This window comes from Leucopleurus acutus (genome assembly GCF_964270905.1).
Source record: "Leucopleurus acutus genome assembly, chromosome: 3".
Taxonomy (NCBI): Eukaryota; Metazoa; Chordata; class Mammalia; order Artiodactyla; family Delphinidae; genus Leucopleurus; species Leucopleurus acutus.
The window spans coordinates 134,736,278-134,758,288 of NC_139145.1; the positions used below are offsets into that span (position 1 = coordinate 134,736,278).

General features: G+C 43.5%; 1 protein-coding gene and 1 pseudogene across 3 annotated transcripts in view; one reads left to right on the forward strand and one right to left on the reverse strand.

The window, feature by feature from the left end:
* Positions 1-22,011, forward strand: part of ARL15 (ARF like GTPase 15) — a 417,783-nt gene that overhangs the window by 20,303 nt on the left and 375,469 nt on the right. The window lies entirely within an intron of this gene.
* LOC309959926 (3-oxo-5-alpha-steroid 4-dehydrogenase 1-like) overlaps positions 1,653-22,011 on the reverse strand; it is a 28,236-nt pseudogene continuing 7,877 nt past the window's right edge. The window contains exon 2 of the transcript in view: positions 1,653-2,475. The product of the transcript in view is annotated as a 3-oxo-5-alpha-steroid 4-dehydrogenase 1-like (transcript). The remainder of the gene's footprint in view (positions 2,476-22,011) is intronic.

The window sequence follows — 22,011 nt, forward strand, 5'->3', positions numbered from 1 at the left end:
ATGCGAGTGAAGTAGCAAGCGTGCATCAAATGCTGACTTACCCCAAACTTTTGGTCACTCAGATAAAAAAGCACCAACAGAAGTAGAATTCACAGTGAGCCTCTCTGGCTCTCAGACAAGCAACTTTCTGGCCAGGTACACCTTCTAGAACCCAGGGGCCCAAATAAATCAAGACTTGCTTAAATTTTTGAGCTTTCCAGAGGAGATCCTAAATATTTGTTTTATGGTTTCAAGTAATTAGTCAGTCAGAAAAAGGGCCAAAGATTATTTGGTCATAAAAATTTCCCTGCGAAAGCATTCCATTTTTAGTTAAAATGAAGCACAACCACCATCAGGAAATGTTTCTAAAACGCTAAGAGACTCTAAAAACCACTAACACGGAGAATACAGTTTCTACATGAAAACTCGTGGCGGGGAGCCCCTGGTTGGGAAGGTGAGCCAGGAGAAGGGTGGGAGGGAGCTGATGGGGTGCCCTGGGGGCCTGGGGTGCAGGGGCAGGAGGGCCTACTCCTTGCCCAAAGGTGGCGTTTGGACAACATACAGGACACAGCATCAGGTGTGTCCTGAAGGCCCCTGCCACCTAGCATCCTTAGCAATCATAAGTGCACATGGACTCTCTCCACTTCCTCTTTCAGTTTCCACCTCTATAAATGTGGCAGCAACAGAGGCAGTGCCTTCCCAGGAGAGGCGGGGTCTTTACCATGTGTTCGTTAGATTTTCACAGAGGGGTCAAGAGATTCAACAGCTTTCTGGTGGGGAGATTTCTTTTACATATCTGGCAATAAGTAGTACATTTTATTACTGCCATTTATCTCCATGGAGTTTTTGAGTGCATCTAAAATAAGAAATTCTGCTTCAAGTTATAGTTTTGCAGTACTGAGAGGTACTTAAAAAGTGCCTTACAAAAAAATTCTAATGCTACCTAGAAGGAGGTAGAAAAACCATCCCAGGCCAGAGACTCCTGATGGCTCATGGCGAGTGGCCCAAGACGGGAGCGGTGCCCTGCAGCACCTTTGTGCTCCTAGCCCAGGGCCTCCAATAAGTCCCCTTTGTGGGGGGACACAGCAGACTGCTCCTTAAGAATGCCCCCAGTGCCCTGTCCTGCCAGTGAAGTCACCTGGTGGACCAGGCTGCAGCAGGTACCAGAGGCCCTTTGCACCAGCCTCTGATGGGCGCCCCCTTTCTCTGTGCACAACTTCTCTGCCTGCCCAGCATCCAACAGTGAGAGGCTGTGGGTACACTGTGGGTACTGAGGCCTCTCCGACCTAGTGGGATGAAAGGGACACAAAGACAGAACATGCCTCCATGGGGAGGATGGGGCGACATCGCCTTTGACCTTAAACCCATTGCTGTAGGGGGTTGTGTAAGTGGTACAGAAACGTTTTGGTCCATAGAGGCAAACCCAAAATCACAGGAGGGTCAGCTGCAATTACAGAGTTCCAGATTCCTGACCTGGTATGCAGCAGCATAGTTCAACCTGCAATTTCAGTTTGATTAAACTGTTACTAGGTAGCATACAAATTTGCTAGGGGAAAAAATCCCTTGAGCGATCTTGAAAAAGATGAAATAGCAGAAAACTTACAGAGACATAAATTTATTTATATAATCCAAGAGAAACATCATCGAAAGCTTCAAGTTGAAGATAATTCCATTGACAATGAACTTAAAACAAATACAGAATCATCATTTTTCTGAATTTTGGATAATCTTCAAATATCTCATGGTACCACTGGTGATGCTGCTGAGCCCTGGTGAACAGGACACAGAAGGTGAACAGGGCGAAAGCCCAGCCTTGAATGGACCCGCTGGTGAGGGTGTAGACGCACCGCTGGACGACTTCTCGGAAGTAGCTGGCTGCAGTGATGTACAAAACAAGCCCTCTCCTTAGTGTTTTATATCTGGTCTCCCCTGGTTTCCTGAAGTTCCTTAGGCCATGATCTGAATGGATGTTTATCAGCATGCCTGTCAACCACACGACAAAACCTGTTAGAAATCAGGGGTCAGTGAGCCAGTCGTCAGCATGCACTGCATACTGGCTCAGGTATCTACTCTGCAAGTAGCCAGTTATAGGTGCAGAACACGAATGCCAATATAAAGTGCGGGCTTTCCTCCTCGGATCTGAAAAGGGGGAAATCAAGGCCCGTTGCACGTAGTAGACGAGGAACATGGCCAGCAGGATGCAGCTCGGCCAGTGGTTGAGGCGCTCGGCCGGCGGGGTCGGCCCGGCGAGGAGTGGCAGGGCCCGCGAGGGCAGCTCCTGCACCGCCCAGGCGGCCTGCTCGGGCAGCCGGAAGGCGGAGCGCACTAACGCGTAGCGCCCGTAGGGCCAGCCCACCAGCTTCAGCAGCATGTAGCACAGGAAGCCCGGGGCGCTCTCCAGGTAGGCGAGCGCGTTCAGCAGGAACGGCTCAGCCAGCTGCACTGCTGCAGGCGTGCTCCGGGGCCCGGCCGCGATGGGGCACTTATAGGGCCGCTCTGGGAGGTGGGGCGGGAGGCGCGGTTACCTGAGGTCTGCGCCGCCCCTAAAGCCCCGTGGCTGAATCAGCCCCGCACTGGCGGCCCCGAAGCAGCCCACGAATACTTACTTGCTGAGCAATGCTTAATTTCGTAGGGACGTGGGCATCGTAGACAATACAGGGATGAATCTTTTGGGTACTGCACTATAGCCTGTAACATTGAAAGTAACACAGTTCTTTGCTTGTGGAAAAACGCTGGATGATGGATTAGAACAGGGTGCACAAACTTTTTCTGTAAAGGGCCAGCTAGTAAATATTTTAGGCTCTGCAGGCCATACGGTCTCTGTCTCAGCTACTCACCTCTGCCGTTGTTGCACAAAAGCAGCTATAGATGGACGTGGCTGTGTTCCACTAAAACTTTATTTTCAAAAAGCAGGCAGTGAGCCAGATTTGGCCCATGGATTGTAGGTTGCCAACCGCTGGACTCGTAAAGTAGGATTTACCTCTTTGAAGAAGAGAGGCAGTATTTCGCTATTTTTCACTGACATCAGAGTTTTGGGTTTTGGAAACTTTTTTTTTTTGCGGTACGCGGGCCTCTCACTGTTGTGGCCTCATTGCGGAGCACAGGCTCCGGACGCGCAGGCTCAGCGGCCATGGCTCACGGGCCCAGCCGCTCCGTGGCATGTGGGATCCTCCCGGACCGGGGCACGAACCCGTGTGCCCTGCATCGGCAGGCGGACTCTCAACCACTGCGCCACCAGGGAAGCCCCCAATGAAGCTGTTTGGATAAACACAGAACTGAATTTAGATGGATCGAATTTCATTTCGATCCATTTAGATGAATGAGAACTGAAGGTTCATCTTCTAGTTCATTCAGTTACACATTTTGTTTTTTTGTGTGAGGTTAAGGAAGAACAAGATTCTCATAGAATCATAGTTGCAAGTGTTACAGATATTAAAGTAGCTCAATTCTAAATTACTCTTCAATCAGAAGGCAGAATATAGGTTTTATTCTGAGGCTACCTCCCCACCCTGCCCGCCGAAAGAAGATCACTCTGGCAGCACAAGTAAATGTGTGGGCATTCTCCAGTGTGTTAAAAGTTTCATGTACAGTATATTTGAATATGTATTTTTTTTCTCATTTCAGTCTCTAAGATAATAAAGATTCAATTTCGTTTAAAAAAATATTTCTCAAATATCCAGCTGCCTCTTTGGAACCGTATCTGGGGAGCAGAGTTTGAAAACCACAGGTTTAGAATCAGACGTGGGCGGAAATCTAAGTTCTGCTAGTTACTTGCCACAGCCTGGTAACCCTCAGTTTTCCATCTGAAAGATAGGCCTAGAAATACCCACCTTGCTCTAGTTGTGAGGACTGAGTGAGCGTGTAAGACACCCAGCACATAGTAGTCTCCTAATAAATGTCTTCCTTTTTTTTTTTCTCTCCTGTGACTTAAAACATAATCACAGCCCTTCTTTTAAATTATATTGTGTGTGGCTGCATTCGATTCCAATAGGTATGGTTTCATTTGCCTTTACTAGAAATTTTCACCATCTTAAAGGAACGCTTGACTGACTAGGATCTCTGCCTGCAGAAATGCCAATTACTCCCCCAAAAGGAGTGGGTTTGGGTGGGCCCCTCACCCTGTTGTGGTTGTGATTCCATCTTCTGGCCTGAGAGTGAAGAGGAGTTTGGAGCGATCCACCCTCCCAGGTAGAGGATAAGAATTTAAGAGGCTTATTCACACAATCAGAAACAAGGGCAGTGAGTGTGCAGACTTTTCTTATTCGATTTTTATGCCAACTGCCCCATCTCTGTCTGGTCTCTTTAGAAATTAGCAGTAAAAGCCATGTACCAGAAGGGCCAGTGTGCACACCTTTGGAGAAGCAAGGATGTGAACAGCAGGGAAATGAGGGAGGGCTTGTGCCACTTGGCAGCCAGACTTGTAGGGATAAGGAGAAAATCCACAAGACTCAGGAAAAGTAGCGTCCCTTGAAAAAGAAAAGAGAAATAGGCTGAGTCCTTAGGAACCAAAAGTAGTGAGATCCCAGCAAGCCAAGCTTGGCACGGGTGGCCTTGGGATTTCACAGAAAACCCCCGGTATTTCCCTGACCATTTCAACTGGGGTCATTTGTCTTCAGCAAGTGAAAGTACTGTGGCTGTTTGTATAAGTTTCAGGTTTACGGGTCTCAGGTGCTGAGTGGCCCAAGGAAATTGGTCCTGAAGCCAGGGTCCAGAGGGCAGCCAGACAGGATGCTGGGGGCCCGGTAGGTTGTGGTAGCGAAGTCGAGTTTCATTTAAAATTACTCTTAAACTAATGAGTGGTTTTAAGCAGGAGGTGATAGGACCTGATCTACGTTTTGAAATCTTGCTCTGGCTGCTGCCACGGAGCCTGGATTATACAGGGCGGGAGGGCAGCGGGAGGAGGACCTGTTGGTGAAACTCATCCATGTCCCAGCACTAGATGTGGGTGGCTTGGTCTGGGCGTCAGCGAGTTAGGATGCCTTCTCCTTGCCAAGCCCCCGAGGCTTGCTTACTTAATCCAGTAAGGTTAGTGGTATTAGTAGTAGTCCTTTCTTTTCATGCCTGAGAACCAGCTGTTGCAGTTCAGGGCGGCTAAGTTTTATATGGTCACACCCTGAACGACTTGAACCCAGGTCAGTCTAAACTCAAAGCTCACACTTCCCTTTCTTCCCTTGCCACGGTCAGAAAAACCAGAGGGCAAGTCCAGATTGTCCAAGTCATAAACCGATAGGAGTTCTTTTGATCCTTTAAACAATTGGACCACATTGTCCTGTAACCAGTGTTTCTTTCTGGGCGGTACAATAATTTTTATAAGTTAAGATGGAACTATTGATCGAGTAAAAGGGCTTGACCATTTAAATATTTTGAGGACTTTAAATATAGGTTTGACGATATAAGCATCATGCTCAAGGTAGAGGCTTAAAAATGTTCAAAGACACAATCCCTAAATGACAGTTTCTAAGGTTTTCTAACCAGAAAGGCAGTGCCGAAAAGTTGTTATTCATTTGATTATATCCAAAAGGAGAGGGAGGGAAAGCGAGGATAACTCCATGTTCTAGAGAATTAAAAAATATAATTTTCCTTATGATTCTAAATAATGGTGCTCCTGAGTGTCTAGTGAGCAACGCATTACAAACTGGATGCCTATCATTATAAAACAATATCCATGAAACATTAATAATATTGAATATTAAAATGTGATAATTGAATAATAAATTTTTACACAAGGCAGACTAAAACCTCTTTGGTTTAAACGTAGATGTAAATTGCCTAGGTGGACAGTAATATGAGGTCTGGCTAAAATGAATGGGTTTCCCTTTTGCCTCTGGTTCCGGGTCTGTGTGGGCGAAGTGCTGGGAGCTAAGCCCTATGCTTTGGGATGTTTCTTCCTTTGGGGAATCTCAGGCTTAGCATCCTGGTTTTCAGTGATTGCGATGAGAAGTCACCTTTCTAATGTGGAGGCCGCAGGAAGAGACACCAGGAGTACAAAATAAGGCCAGAATCAAGGGTATCCAGAGAAGCTGATGGCAGAGTGCATCTCCTGGGGCCTCCAGTGTCCTCGGCCCCTTAGTGCAGATGCTCAGATGAATTTGTGTGCCTGGAACACAGATACTCGATTAAAAAAATAAGCAAACACCAATTTGGAGCTTACTGTGTTTTCTCTTAATCTTAATCCTTAATCCTCATAGAACCCTCTTAAGATAGGTAGTACTGTTATCTTTACTTTACAAATAACAAATTAAGATGCAAAGAGGTTAAGTACCTCACCCAGGGCCCCAGAAATAGTAAGTTGTATGGCTGGGATTTGATTTAAGGAAGTCTGACACCCAACTCTGTGCTCTTAATGGCTGCCTGATCGCTTCTTAGTATCTGTGAACTGTTGAATTGAGTGTCTGGTGCTTTGACGTTTCAGGATAGAATCCTGCATTTGCTTATGCCAGGGATTTTCAGAGTTAAGTTGCTGAAAGCTTTTCTGGGATCCCTTTGATTGTCCATAATGTTGTTAGAATTACCACATCTGCTTTCAAAATTAGTAATACCCCCAATCCACTGCCTCCTGAACATTCTATTCATTTATTTTATTTTTCTTCATAGCACTTATCACCATCTACCTTGATTTATTTTTGCTTTTGCCTGCCACCCCTGACTAGAGGGCAGGCTTCTGAGCCTTGTGTACTGCTTAGTCTCCAGCAAGGAGAACGCTGCCTGGCACAAAGGAGATGCTCAGTACAGATATGAAGATTCATGGCAAGTACATTGGTGCCTTCATCTTGGCCATCTAAAATCCTTGAACCTTTCAGGAGGCTTGCTGCTCCATCCCACCCTTACTGCATGGGGCAGTGAAACATCTCAGGGGCATCAGGAGCCTGGAAGTTGTAATACTAAGGCTGAGCTCTTCTCATTGTCACGTGTATGGAAAATTCTTTTGCTTAAAGTTAACGAGAAAGACCTCTTACCACCTTAAAGAAATGACCTCTTTCCACCTTAAAAAATATACTTCATGTCTCCCAGAATCCTCTGTACTCTTAAATATCTATTCCACTCCTTACAAATCAGAATTTGGCAGACCTCTGCTATGCATGAGGGGGCTGGTGCCTGTGTTCAGTTTCTGGTGCCCAGATACCTTCTCCTAGGTACTTAGAGTAGAATACTCTAGCTGGGAAAAGGCTTTTCTGTTTAGAAGGTCACAGGGACTTGTCAAAAGTGTTATTTGTGGTAGGTCAGAGATACGGTATTCAGCATGGGTTTTTATTGGCCTTTAGTAGTCAGAATATTTGTTGAACTCTGAAATACTTGTGAACCTGCTTTACAGTTTGTTTGCCTTCATTTGCCTTCATTTGTTCTTAATGACTAAAAGTATGGGCTCTCAAGTCCAAAAGATTTGGGTTCAGATCCAGGTTCTGTCACATTACTAGCTGGTATCTGTTTCCCCATCTCTAAATTGAGGATAATAATACCACTGTAAATCAGAACACATCACTCTTCCATTTAACTGTTTTAAGGGACTGTCCCTCTTGCTGAGATGACATTGTCTCAACCACTGTATCAATTAGGATTGGAATTGTTTGGAAAATAGTGGCTTTGACAACATAGATTTTTAAAAAAATCAATAAATATTTATTTATTTATGGCTGCATTGGGTCTTTGTTGCTGCATGCATGCTTTCTCTAGTTGTGAGCAGGGGTTACTCTTTGTTGTGGTACACGGGCTTCTCGTTGTGGTGGCTTCTCGTTGTGGAGCATGGGCTCTAAGAGTGCAGGCTTCAGTAGTTGCGGTGCATGGGCTCAGTAGTTGTGGTGTATGGGCTTAGTTGCTCTGTGGCATGTGGGATCTTCCTGGACCAGGGATCGAACCCGTGTCCCCTGCATTGGCGGGCAGATTCTTAACCACTGTGCCACCAGGGAAGTCCCGACAAGATAGATTCTTTTTCCCCCCCTCAGGTAGGTAACTCCAGAAGTCATTAGGTCCCCAAGATGCTTTTGCTTTTGTGTGTGGACTCTAAACTCATGGTTCAAAATTGCTGCCAGAGCTCCTGCCATCACTTCTGCATTCCAGGCAGCAGGACAGAGAAAGGGCAGAAGAGTGTACCTCCTTCATGGGAGACTTTTGGGACTTTCTAATTATATTTAATTGACCAGAGCTTGGTCACATTGCTATACCTAGCTGCAAAGGAACCTGGTGAATATATCATTTTTTCACTCAGAAACAGAATTCTCTGCAACTGCATTCAGCCATTCCTCACATACCTCTATCTCTCTGGGTCCACTTCTCTTGAGATTACTAGCAAGGGTATTCTCTGCTTTGTGTATCTTTTCTGTATAGTTTCCTTTATTCATACTTTCGGCTTCCTCATACATTTAGGTTCCTATGATTTTTCATGGTCATGAAGTTACTTAATGCCTTTGTTTTTTGTGTTCTCTCAGCTTCACTTCCTACTTCTAACTGCTTCATCTTCTCAGTACTTTTCCATTCATATCTTGGAGAGTGCGAATGATTGGTCTAGGCTAGCCTAGCTCTTCCTGCTGGGCCCCTCCGTGGTTGTTGGCCAGCTGGAGGACGGACGGCCTGCTAATTTAATCAGCTGTGGCTATCTTGCTTATGGGTCTTTTTATCTGCAAGTGTGTGGAGGCAGAGCAGGCTTTATAATGTGACCAGCATGCTTGCTCCTTCACAAGTGGAACTTCCTTTGGCAGTGAGTTAGAGATAAATCTTAAAATGATAAACCTTAAAATTAAAAATCTTAACATGAATGAATTTTAGATAGTGTGTAGATAGTCAACAAGTATCAGTAACTAACGTCTGATTGAGAAGTGATTATTTAAAAGTACAGGAGGGTATTTAAGGCATACACCAGTATCCCTCAAATGCTTGCATATCCTGTGATATTTCTTGCTTTTATTCATGTTGTCACTTTCATCTGGAATGATCTTTTCCTCTTCCGTTATTCCCTTTCTCCTAGCTAACTCCCAATCTTTTAAGACTATTTGGGGATCCGCCCCCTACAAAGTCTTTCTGTCACTCCTGTAATGGGTTCCGTGCTCCTACTCAGTTTCTCTAAAACCCTTTGTGCATACCTCTTATTATGCTGGACGTGTTTATCATGCCGTTCTCTGTCACAGGTCTGTTAAATAACTGCTCTCTCCTGAGCTGGAAGACTGTCGATGCCAGGGTTGGTCTTCTTTATCGTTGTATGTCTAATATCTGCTTGCCTAGCAATGCCTGACACATTAGTGATGCTCAGCAAAAATTTTTTTCTTTTTCTTGGATTGAAATTTTTTTTTATCCTCAGTTCATGACAAAAAGTAAAAGGAATAAATTTGCCAAGGTGAATTGAACTAATTATTTTAATCTGGTAAATTAGAAGGGCATTTCTTTCCTGCTTCCAATTCTTCTTTAATCAGAACTTTCAGAAGGAGAACTGTTCTTATCTTCAGTATTGAGCCAAGATTCTGCTCTTGTTTAGAAATTACACATGACTTTTAGTGCCATTTTGCAGAAGATTGGCTAAAATTTTGCTGGCTTGAGATCTATAGATTCCGATATGACTGTTTATGTTTGTGTTTGATTTTTTTGCTAGGTGACTTTTCAAATCTCTGAGATTATTTCTGCTAGATGTCTTTTCAAATATTTGTGTTTGAATTTCACAGAGAGATATGTGCTGAAGATATTTTTTAACAGGTGAGGGCAGTGATTCCTTTTTGGATTACTGGTTGAACCCTTACATACTTCATCCCTGGACAGTTGTAGATTGCTTGGGAAGTATAGATGCTCGTGGGATGATGGTGGTACCGTTACAATTGAAAACATTTTGGAAAATGCCGAAAGACCAGTTTTGCTAGTTTTGCTTTAGACGTAAATGTTTCTTTCCAGGTTGATTATCACTATCCTTTTTCCTAGTCTGAGGAAGCTATAACTTAGATGTTGAGGAGCAAACTCCTCCACGTTTTGTAAATAAAAAATCATTTTATTTTGTAAATACAAGTTTGAGTTTTTTAGAAAAGTTAACTTATTTCCCAGTGGGGAAAGTAACCTTTCGAGTGTGCCAAGGGAGTTGTTAAATAATTCACTGTTAATGTTTTCAGCGGCTACACTAACAGAAGGCGATGCGGGTTCTGAAGTCCGTGGCGTTCCCAACGGTTTGTTTCTGTGTCTGGAGGAGTGACTACAGCATAATGACAGACGTAATCTTTACTCAGAGATGATTCCACCCACTCAGGACTCTGGAGCACCTAACGCACCTTGGAACGCACTGAACCGGTCTTCTCTCCACAGTTTCCCAAATCCTGCACCTTTGCCTCCAGCCCACTTGTTTTGGGATGCTGTCAAGAGAAAATGCTAGATCTTAGCTTTACTTGGGAGTAGCTAATCCAGGCATGGGCCTCATTTGAAGGTGACTTACTGCTCTCCCTACCCCCATCTTGTCACCCAAGTTCTAACACACACCCGCGGTACTCAGAAGCGTTGACTTGGCTATATTAACCTTTTATTTTCATCACATGCAAAATTACAGAGGAGAAAATAAGGAAACATGGTTGTCACCTTGCCCTGTATCAGAATGAGGGATTGCACGCCACCTCAAATATTCTAAAAACAGCTCCTTTAGAAAAAGAAAATTAATGTGTTTTTTCATCCCCTGATGGAACGGAAATTTGTTATACCTTGAAATCAAGTTTTTTTCCAGACTGTATAGTATTTTCTGCCGTCTTGTTGAAGATTTTTTTTCTCCTTTATTTTCATGCTTACCTTTTGAAGTTTCTTAGGGAAAACCACAGTAAAATGTAAGTAATCATATTAATTTCAAATTGAGTATTCCTTTTCTCTTTCTCTGGATTAGACTTTTTTTTTCTGTAGCCCTGTCTTAACAGACTGTAACCAATCTGTGACTTGCTCTTGACAGCACTTCTTTTCTGCACTTTCATCAGATGAGGCAGCAAAGAAGGTGCGATTACTCTGAAGGTTATTGCTTTTGAAATAATATCCTTTCGTTCTTCCTCAGGTGAGTCTAGACGGAGATTTATCAATGCTGGTATAGAGGCTACTGGGTCAGAGTTTATCTAGGGTAGAGATCCATTCTTTCCTTGGGGATGATTACTCATCTTTCATTCCAAGCTATGCGTTCTGTCCCATGGGTTGTTTTTTTTTTTTTTTTTTTTTGCGGTACGTGGGCCTCTCACTGCTGTGGCCTCTCCCGTTGCGGAGCACAGGCTCCGGACGCGCAGGCTCAGCGGCCATGGCTCACGGGCCCAGCCGCTCCGCGGCATGTGGGATCTTCCCGGACCGGGGCACGAACCCGTGTCCCCTGCATCGGCAGGCGGACTCTCAATCACTGTGCCACCAGGGAAGCCCCTGTCCTCTGGGTTTTTAAAATGGGTTCTTGCCAATAGAGCATCTATATACGGAAAGACTATGAACTAATCATTTAAAATTTATAACCATTTCCTACAGCATGACCCAAAGAAGTTTCATTATGCTTTTAACTATCTCTTTTTATTCGACTCCCTCTAATGAGAGTAAAGAAGCCCGTTCCCGAGAACATTACTGTTAGAATGAATTTGGAGTTTGAGCAATAGATGTGCTGCTTGGTTTGAGGTCAGATGTTCAGGGATAAGGCAGTATTTGTAAGGATTAGAGGTTAGAGAGAAGGAGGAAATACGGCTAGTGAGAAAAAAATTACACAAAATAAGTTGAGGGTTTTAAAGAGTAATAATTTTGGCAATCCCAGTAACAGTACTTGTACATTTTGGGAGTGTGTAAAGGATTGGAAAGTAGGTTTTTAGTAACTGAAGAATAAATACGTCTCCCCCCTTTAAAAGGTCAAGCTGTTTTTAAGATTAAGCTCTTAAAAAGAGCTCTAATGACAAATGCTGGGTCTCTTTCTTTTAAGGCCCCGGGGAAACCCGCTTGTTAAAACTGACTATTTCTTAGAGTATTGCTCTGTACCAGTTAGGGTTAGTCGGTTGAGAGAGACACACAGTCTTTAAACAAGTTAGAGGTTTATCTCTCTTTCATGTACACAGTTTGGAGGAGGCAGGTATGGCAGCTCCACTGCCCTTGGAGTCTCCAGGTTTGCTCATCCTTGGGCTTCACTTCCCGTGTCCACTGTTCTCGGGGCTCCTCCCAATCTAAGGCCCCTGCTGGGGCTACATGAAATCTCAATTGCAGAAGAAGAAGTAGGAAAGGCAGAAGAGTAAAAGGGTCCTTCTTAGAGTCAGTTCACTTTACGCATCCTTCACTTTATGCATCTCATTACAGAGAACTGAGTCACGCGACAGTCCCCAGCTCCAGGGATGGCGGGGAAATAGACTCTTGTTCCAGGTGACATAAAATAAGATAGTTATCTTTCACTTGGGGAAAATAAGCTTTCCAGATTACTGGGAGAGCTGTTAAATAATTCATTTTGTACAAAAGTAAAAATCAGGGTAATTTCCAAAGGTAGAAGGGAGAATAAACGTTGGGCAAGGTAGTGAGTATTCTGTCATTCAGCTCTGAGGAGGCCAGTGGCATTGCCCTGGGGTGTTTCCAATAGTGTATTTTATGCAGAATAAAGAAACCCAATAGTGCCATGGTGGTATGATACCTTAATAATAGAAATGATCCCCAATATTAAATCGTCAGCCATTCATGTGAACAGTAGCACCTGGAACTTTTTGTAAGTTTAGAGTTTAAGAACTTTACACAACAAATTATCTCATGAGTTTGGTTTTTCCATTGCTGTAATTTTTAATTTTGCATGTCCATGCAATGTAGCCTTGGCTTTCAATATTTTCCTTACCAATTCCTTTAATCATACAGAATTAGTTTCTTATGGCCATCTGAAGAGGCTGGATCATTTTGCAGAATCAGTCTGATACGAGTTTTTGGCCTTCTCTTCCGAAGGAACATCTCTTTGGAAGCCTTTTTGGCTACCATGGGAATCGGGGATCTTGTGTCTCTGCTTCCTTGGTGCAGCGGATACAACCATGATTGCCAGATTTGGGCGTTATAAACTTCACAGAGAAGCTTTTGCTCGCCAACAGTAAACCATAATAACAGTGTTGGACTGTATAAAGTTAGAGTTGTTTTGACTACATACCGATTTAATGTGCTAAAAATATTCCTCCAGTTAAAGAAAAGGCAATAAATCAATACTCGTGTTTGGTATACATGGTATTGTGAGTGGAAATGAGTTTTAGGAGTCTGAACTTGATTTGGGTATGAGAAGTTGTGAACTCTAATTTGAGTGCTGTCATTGATATTCTGAGACCAAGGACCTTAGGCTTCTCTTTAAATTCAGTCCATTCAAAACTTTTAGTATATAACCACGAGCTTTTACTTTTTTTTTTTTTTAACAAAGGTTAGTTTTCTGTAAGCATTGTAGACATTTATGATCTAGTAAGAATTGAACTAAAAAAAAAATAAGTGCTTACACTTTCTAGCAGTCAAAGAATTAATCATTGAAAATTAGATATTAGAGCAGGATTTAAAGAAATGTAATCAAATGATTACAATAAATCACATTCCTTAAATTATGCTATTGAATTAGAGATTGAAGTATCTGCTTTATAGTCCCATGATAAGGCACTATGCTACATACTTTATTATCTCTGTTTTATTTGAGCTGGCCTAGAAAAAGCAGAAGGAAAAAATTTCAGCCACTTGCTCGTAAAGCAGGTGTCAAAAGACAACAGATTCTCTTTAGAGAGAGAAGCAAGACAAGAGGGGAGAAGTCAGTTCTATGGAACAAACATTTAGTTGTAATCTCTTATTTTAATCTTGTAGAGAATGTCTGAACGTATCCAGATCTCATTTGCTGTCTGTAGAATTGGCATTTACACGGTAAGCAATGTATATTTTTTCGGTACCAAATGTCATGAAAGTATAAATGAAGAACTGCGTGCTGGAGAGTGTATGGAGCTATGGGAATTGTCCTTCACTGCTGGTGAGAGTGTAAATTTATACAGCCACTTCGGAAAATAATAAAGTTGAGTACCAGAATGTTCTATGACCCGCGCAAATCTACTCCTAGGTGTGTACTTCAGAGAAATTGTTGCGTAATTATAAGAAGACCTGTGCAGGGAAAGTTCCAGCAGAAGTATTCATAAAAGGAAAATCTTAGAAATAATGCAAATGTCCATCAGCAATAGATTGGATTGTGGCATTTTAGTTAATTTCATAGGATACCGTACAGCAGCAAACATTATAAACTAAAAGTAATATATGAACTACAGCTATAATACACAGTGGTTACATTTTACAAATATAATGTTGATTAAAAAACAGATCACAGGAAAATACATGCAGTATGATTTGATTTCTACAAAGTTTGAAAACGGCAGCACTAAGCAATACATTGTTTTAAGGTTACATAAATAGACAGATAAATTATAAAGAAATGTAAAAATTCGGATGCCGTTACCTCTAGGGCAGCAGTCCTCGACGGGGGTGGGGGTGGGGGTGGGGGTGACGATTTTGCCCTCCAGGGGCTGTGTGGCAATGGCTGGAGACGTTTTTGGTTGCTTCTGCCGAGGGTGGTGGTGGCATGCTACTGGCATCCACTGGGCGGAGGCCAGGGGTGTTGCTAAACATCCAGCAATACACTGGGTAAGCACTTAGTAGTTATCTGGCCCAGAATGTCAGCAGTGCTGAGGCTGAGAAATTCTGCTCTAGGAAAGTGGAGGCAAGGAAAAGACTTTAAAAGTTTTAGTGATGTTCTGCTTCTTAACTTGAATGGTGGGCACATGGTGCTGGCTTTATAGTTACTCTTTAAACAACGTATTTGCTTCATATACTTTTTTGTATGTATGAGATACTTCACAACACAAAAATATAGAAAATGTTAGTGTATTTTGGAATTTTTTTTTATATGAGTCTGTCAGTTGACTCCAGTGCCGTGAGCCAGCCCATTTCGTAATTCAGAAATATAGGGATGTGTCTATGTAGATGACCATTAAAGAACTTTTCTAATGTAAAGACTCAGTGACAAAGTATCTTGACTTTTTCCCTTTGAAGGCCTAGGGAGGGGATTCTGAGAGTGAACAGGAAATGGAATGATGTTTACTTTTGAAGACCAAACTGTTTTCTGTGGAAGGGTTTAAAAAGACTTAAGGTGATTTTGTTTCTCATCCACCTTGCACAGAGGAGTGTGAATATGTGTGCACAAGAAGTTTAGGGAAATTGTTTAGAATGAATGAAGCAAGAGCTCTGAGTAAAAGATATGACCACAGATTGCCTAGCTGTGCTTATCCTTGTACCTTCCACAGCGTCTGGCACACGGTAGGTGCTCAGCAGCTATCTGTTCAGTTATATTGGTGTGAGCACCGTTTTCAGTTTTGCCTTAGTTTGAACTTAGAAAAAGCACATTTTCTTTATTCCTTTTCTCACTTGTGTTAGCTGCTTGTCTCAGCTGAGTATCTTTTTATGTATTTTATGTTTTCCCTCAAGATGCTGGATTTTGTGTATATTTGCCATCTCAAAACAAAATTGGGTGACATTTATCCCCAGTTAGATGAATAGATTACTTGGGGCTAGACATGTTTTCTGTTGTTTATCTGAAGTTACTTTGTTAGTATTTTTGTTGTTGTTGATGGGGGGGGGGTCCTTGAACAAAGCTGCCTGTTTGAGGAGTCCCATGATGTACAGGAAAGGCCCAACTCCAGGACCTCTGAGTGCCCGGGCACTGGCTGGCAGCAGCCCAGCAGAAGTACCGCCTCAGCACGAATGCCTGCAGCTGTGGCCGCTCGAGGCTGTCAGCCGGCTGTGCTTCTCTAGACGGGAGATCTGAGTGTGGGCACCGCGGGAAGTCAACACAACAGTGTATTTACCACTAGAACCTGAGAACACCGGGACTGTTGATGTCAGGAATGGTGCTTGGTCATCCTCGATTACCTAGCACTTAGCCTGGGCCTGGGACCATGCAGGTGCTCATCTCTGTTTATTTAGTGAAGAAGCTCTTGCTGTGGACTAATTCTAAGGCAGATAAAAAATTGTCCTTAAAGGAGAGTGCTGTGGAGAGATTTGTGCTCCTACCCAGAATTCACGTGTCGAAGCCCTAACCCGCAGTGTGATGGTGTTTGGAGATGGGGCCTGTGGGAGGAAATTAGGTTTAGATACAGTCGTGAGGGGGTGGGGTCCTTGTGAGGGGATTAGCCCTTAGAAGAGACATCAGAGAGTTTGCTCTCTCTCTTTCCCTGTGCTGTGAATCAGGAAGGCAGCCTTCCATAAGCCAGGGAAAGAGCTCTTACCAGAACCCGACTGTGCTGGCACTCTGATCTCGGACTTCTAACTCTAAGACTGTGAGAAATGTCTGTCGTTTAAGCCACCCATTCTTTCATAATTTGTTACAGCAGCCCAAGCAGACTAAAACAGGGAGGGGAAAAAAAAATCTTGTGAATTGTAAATAAAGAACATAAACAAACATGAAAAACTTAGAAGTACCTGTTGAAAAGAAATGCTAAGTTTTAAGTAAAACAAAGTAGAGGAGGAAACTAAAGATTATGGGTGAATGTCTGAGACGATGGTGATAGGTAGTTGACATGACTTTTATTTCTATATGCCTCTAACGTTGCTAAAAAGCAGATTAAGCACTTAACTAAGGAGAGAAAAGCCGTACTTCTTACATATTTGGGATCCGTAATCTGAAATGAGCCAAGACCAAAATGGAATGTATACAGGACAGACAACGCTGAAAACTTCCAACGTATAAAAGTAAATGTGTTGGGCTTCCCTGGTGGCACAGTGGTTAAGAATCCGCCTGCCAATGCAAGGGACACGGATTCGAGCCCTGGTCCGGGAAGATTCCACATGCTGCGGAACAACTAAGCCCGTGCGTGCGCCACAACTCCTGAGCCTGCACTGTAGAGCTCATGAGCCACAACTACTGAGTCTGCGTGCCTTAACTGCTGAAGCCTGCACACCTAGAGCCTATGCTCCCCAACAAGAGAAGCCACCACAATGAGAAGCCTGCGCACTGCAACGAAGAGTAGCCCCCGCTCGCCGCCAACTAGAGAAAAGCCTGCTCGCAGCAACAAAGACCCAACACAGCCAAAAATAAATAAAATAAAGAAATTTATTTTTTAAAAAAAGTAAATGTGTTGTATGCAGGTGAGTGCATACTGAACCTTATATACTAAACAGTTTAATGAAAACCATTACTCAGAGAAAACAAAGGCTGTCCTTTGCATGACATCCACTTTTCTCTCCAGTGTTTGGAGTGGACAGAGCTTTCTCCAGACATCGAAAGGAAATGATGCTTGTTTAGAGTGCCTTAACTCAGGAAGCTGAAGAAAACAAATCCTACCTCAGTTTTCTAGGCAGGGATCTTAAGGCGTGGGTAGAGAAGCTTACGCACTATCAGTGATGGAGTGATAGCCGCTCCCAAACCCAAATGCTAGGACAAATTGAAACAGAGCAAAACAGAAGAAGGCCTTTAGATGAAGCGTCTGCTCTGAGGAGATAACTTCCTTTCCTGTGCCCTGTAGCACAGGACAGAGTGTGTTCTCTCAAATGTGATATCCTGACATCTTACAAAGAGGTAATTTAGTTTTTGAAACAAAAGAAGACCTGTTATGTGAATCTAGACTATTTTGGGTATTAAACAACATTCACTGGGTTCTGGTCAGGAAGAAGAAGGGGAAGTAAGTCCAGGCCAAGAGTTTACATCACAATTGTGGGTCTATGGTTTTTTTTGAAATTCAAGCAATGGCAACAGGCCATACTTGAGAAAGTGATCTTGAAATGAACCTTTGGCAGTCAGGTGTGGATTAACTCCGGGCTAGAGGGCATGCTAGGGCATAGTTTAGGACTCCCCTTTGGAATGTCGGGGTAAGTACCCTCAAAGGGACTTGCAGTTGTTCCCAGACGTCTCTGAGTTGGGAACTGTTATTGTTATCAGAGCCAGAGCACCGTGGTGGACAACCAGCTGGTGGTGGCTTGAAGCGGGGTGAGGATTGGAGTGGTCATTTGGGCATCTAGCCACCTTCCTTGTTGGAGTGCGAACCCCTTTGGTCAAAACTGAAATCTCGGGGCTTCCCTGGTGGCGCAGTGGTTGAGAGTCCGCCTGCCGATGCAGGGGACACGGGTTCGTACCCTGGTCCGGGAAGATCCCACATGCCGTAGAGCGGCTGGGCCTGTGAGCCGTGGCCGCTGAGCCTACACATCCGGAGCCTGTGCTCCGCAACGGGAGAGGCCACAACAGTGAGAGGCCCGCGTACCACAACAACAACAACAACAACAAAAAAAAAAAAAAAACTGAAAGCTCGGAGGCCAAGATGAATGAAGCTGGGCCAGTTAATCTTGCCTCCTCCAGGATGGTACTGTTTGAAGCACACGGACCCTAATGGGCTGATTGTTCCCTCTCCGTACCCAAACCCTGCCTGAACTAAAACTCAATCTAGTGATGAATGAGATTTGAACTAAATAATAGCAGTAAAATATTGTGTGTGGCTAGTGATTTTGGTTAATAATAAGAGCTTTAAAAACTCTTTAAATTCTTCTTTTGACTTTGCAGAAAGTATCAAATGCTGTTTTACTAGCAGAGAAAACATACATCATTTACAACAATAACAGCATTTGTGAAAATGGCATGTAGATTCATCCTGAGATACAGATGCATTCAGTAGTGGGTAGTGATTATCCTTTTACCGAGCTGTAACATTTGCTCGTACCTGCCACACAATGCTCATATTCAACTTCTGTGACTTTATTTTTAAGGAGGGGGCAGGGAGGGCTACCTATTAGAATAAATCGCACAACAGTTGCATATCATTATTAATAATACTATTAGTAATATTGTATATTATTAAAACTGATTTTAATCTAGCTCTTTAAGTCTGAACAAATCCTGCCCTAAACTTTGAGTTTTTAAAACATATAGTGCCACTTGTAAGGACACTGTATTTGTTTCCTTTTTGCTGCTGAGACAAATTGCCACAAATTTAGTAGCTTAAAGCAACATGTATTTATTCTCTTATCATTCTGAAGGTCAGAAGTCTGAAGTGGGTCTCACTGGGCTAAAACCAAGATGTTGGCAGGGCTGCACTCTTTCTGGAGGCTCTAGAGGACAATCTGATCCTTACCTTTGGTGGCTGCCTGTATTCCTTTGCTCTTGGCCCCCTTCTAGCAGTGGCATCACTTCAGCTTCTCCATTTGCCACATCTCTGTTTCTGTCATCACATCTTCTCTAACACGTCTAATAATCCTCTCTCTCTCTTTATAAGGACCCTAGTAATTAAATTGGGCACACCTGGATAATCCAGGCCAACCTTCCCATTCCCATCTCAAGATGCTTAATCACACCTGTGACGCCCCCTTTTTGCCACGTGAGGTAACATAGTCATGGGCTTTGAGGATTAGGACATGAACATCTCATGGAGGAGGGGAAGGGAAGCAGCATGCTGTGTACCACAGGCACCAAAGAAGAAAGTATAGAGGACTCAGTAAAATCTGTCATCATTCCTGGAGGGAAAGGAAATCAAGGTAGGCAATCCTGATGCCGGGTTTAGGATGTTACTGTCAGTAAAACACCAAGGTTAAACACGTGTCAGACAGACTGGCAGTCCCGCATATGGGCTCTGCAAGTCTTTGCTCTGGGAACAAACTAAAGGGCAGCTTTAATACATGACCATGTGGAGAGGAGTGGTGTTGACTGTCCCTGTTTTCTGTGCTCCTTGAAGGCTCCAGATTAAATATTTATTGTAAATTGTGTGGGATGCTGAGATGTCTGCAGTCCTAATAAAGAAATGAAAAGCTCCAAGACAAAGGGAGGCACACGTTAATTGAAATTCAGCATTATTGGAGACCTTAATGGAACGGAAATGAATTAAGTTATTGGTTTGGCTGTTTTAGTGAAGATCAAAATAACAGTGGTTTAAACAGTTAAGTTCCTATTTCATATCAGATTCTAAGCTGGTAGTCAGTTTGGAATCTAGCCCTTTGCTTCATGAGTCCTTTAGGGACTCAGGCTCCTTCTAGCATGTTCTTCCATTGCCTAGTTTATTCTGCTCCTGTGCAGGTTGAAGACAGCTCACCACTCCCGTGTCTGTTAGGTTTTTGGGAAAGAGGAATAGAGGCCAAGCAGTTCCCTTTATGGGTGTGACATGGAAGTTCTACACACTTCCCCTCACCTCCCAAGTCCCGGAAATTGAGTCACATGACTGTGTCACTGCAGGAGAGGCTTAGAAATGGGGGCTCTAGTGAGGAGCTAAGACTCTGGGGGTTCTATTCCTAATGGGGAGAAGAGAATGGACATTGGGGGACAATTTGCTGTCTCGTGAGGAAATAAGCTAAGGCAAATTGATCTGCACTTCAGCTTCACACAGGGCAGTATACCCTGAGGAAGGTGTGGAGGAGAGTCAGCATTGCTGGTAGCCATTGCCAGTGCACACGTTGAATGAGCACCTAGTGGGGCAACAAGAGTGATTTTGTGTTTGTGACAAGTCCGCCTTCTGGTTGGATGGATAACTGAGGCTTTACGGGCCAAGATCAAATCTAGTATTTTATTTACACGTATCAGCATATTATATGTACTTTTGTGCACAGACACGTGGTTAGCGCACATTTGTATTTTGACAATTTTATTTTGAAGGGTGTAAGTGGAAGGTTATATGCTTTATAATCTAGGAGGTGAGAGTTGATGATTGCTTTCTTTAATAAACAAAATAATGTGCTCAAGTAGAGCAAGAATATCTGGCTAATGTTGCTAACTTTCCTGGCAGGGGGATTTAAAGCTTGAGGTTTAATGAACTTGTTGAGAGCCACAAATATCCATCAACCCTCTGTTTATACAGTAAGAGAGTTACACCATGAAATGTGTGAGATTGACAGGAATGCCATGCTTTTTTTTTTTTTTTAAATCATCTTTTGAAATTGGAGCCTATATGAGAACAAGATAAAATCTGTTTGGTTTAGGTGTTTTATTCTGGGGAATGTAGAATGTATCCTTTCGTCTCACCATCAAGGCTTGTCTGCTGCAGACCTTTGTGACTCCAGCACAGCTCCACTCGGGTGGCCCTTCACGCTGAGTCTGACCCGACTGACCCCACTCTCTTCCCACCCCAAACCCGCTCATGGCCCATGCTTCCTTTCTCCGTGACTGGCGCGACAGCGCACCCAGCGGCCATGCCAGGAACTGAACTCAGTCCTCAGCTCTCCCCGGCCTCATCATCTTATCGGTCCCCAGGTTTGGACCTCTCCCATCCTAGTCATCTCTCTTTGCTGCTATTACCCAGGTTCTAGCACCACTATTTTTTGCCCGGAAAACCCTAACAAGCTCCTCTTAGCTGGTCATCCCTTTCCAATGTTGCCCCCTCCCAATCCACTTCTACCTTCTGTAATCAGCATAACTGTGAAATGCATTTCTGCTTATGCTGTAAATGTCTCAGTAGCCTCCCATGGCTCTTAAGTTAAAGCCCAGAATCCTTAACAAAGTTTATAAGGTGCCCTGCGTGGGTTGACCCTGCTTGTCCATTTAGCCTTCTCTCTCTATCTCCTCTTCCACCTCCAGCATTGTATATTCCAGGCATACTCATCTATCTTCAGCTCTTGGTCTGTTCTCTTTTCTACTTCCAGCACTTTGTACGTGCTATCCTCTCATCCTGGAATGGTGAGCTGACACCTCTTCTGGGAAGCCCTCCATGACTTCCAATACCTGGATTAAATGCTCTTTCTAAGGTGTCCCTGTCTTTGCACTCCAGAGTCTTTCACCAGCCAAAGTACCTGTATTTCACAGTCTTAGAATTTCCTGTTAATTTTCCTCTAACTGTAAGCTCACCGAGGGCAGTGACCCTGTCATTCTGTTTCTCACTTTACCCCCAGCATCTGATGGCTCTTTACCACCAACATCATTATTTATCACCACTGACATTTACTGAGCACTTACTAAGTGTGCTAAGGCCTTTATAGGTGAAATCATTTAATTCTCTACAATCTTGTGAAGAAGGCGCTATTATTATCCTCATTTGATAGAGAGACAACAGGGGCATAGTCTGCTTAAATGTCTTTTCCACATGGTGGAGACGGGATTTGGAGCCAGAATTTGAGTGGATTTATGCTGAATTC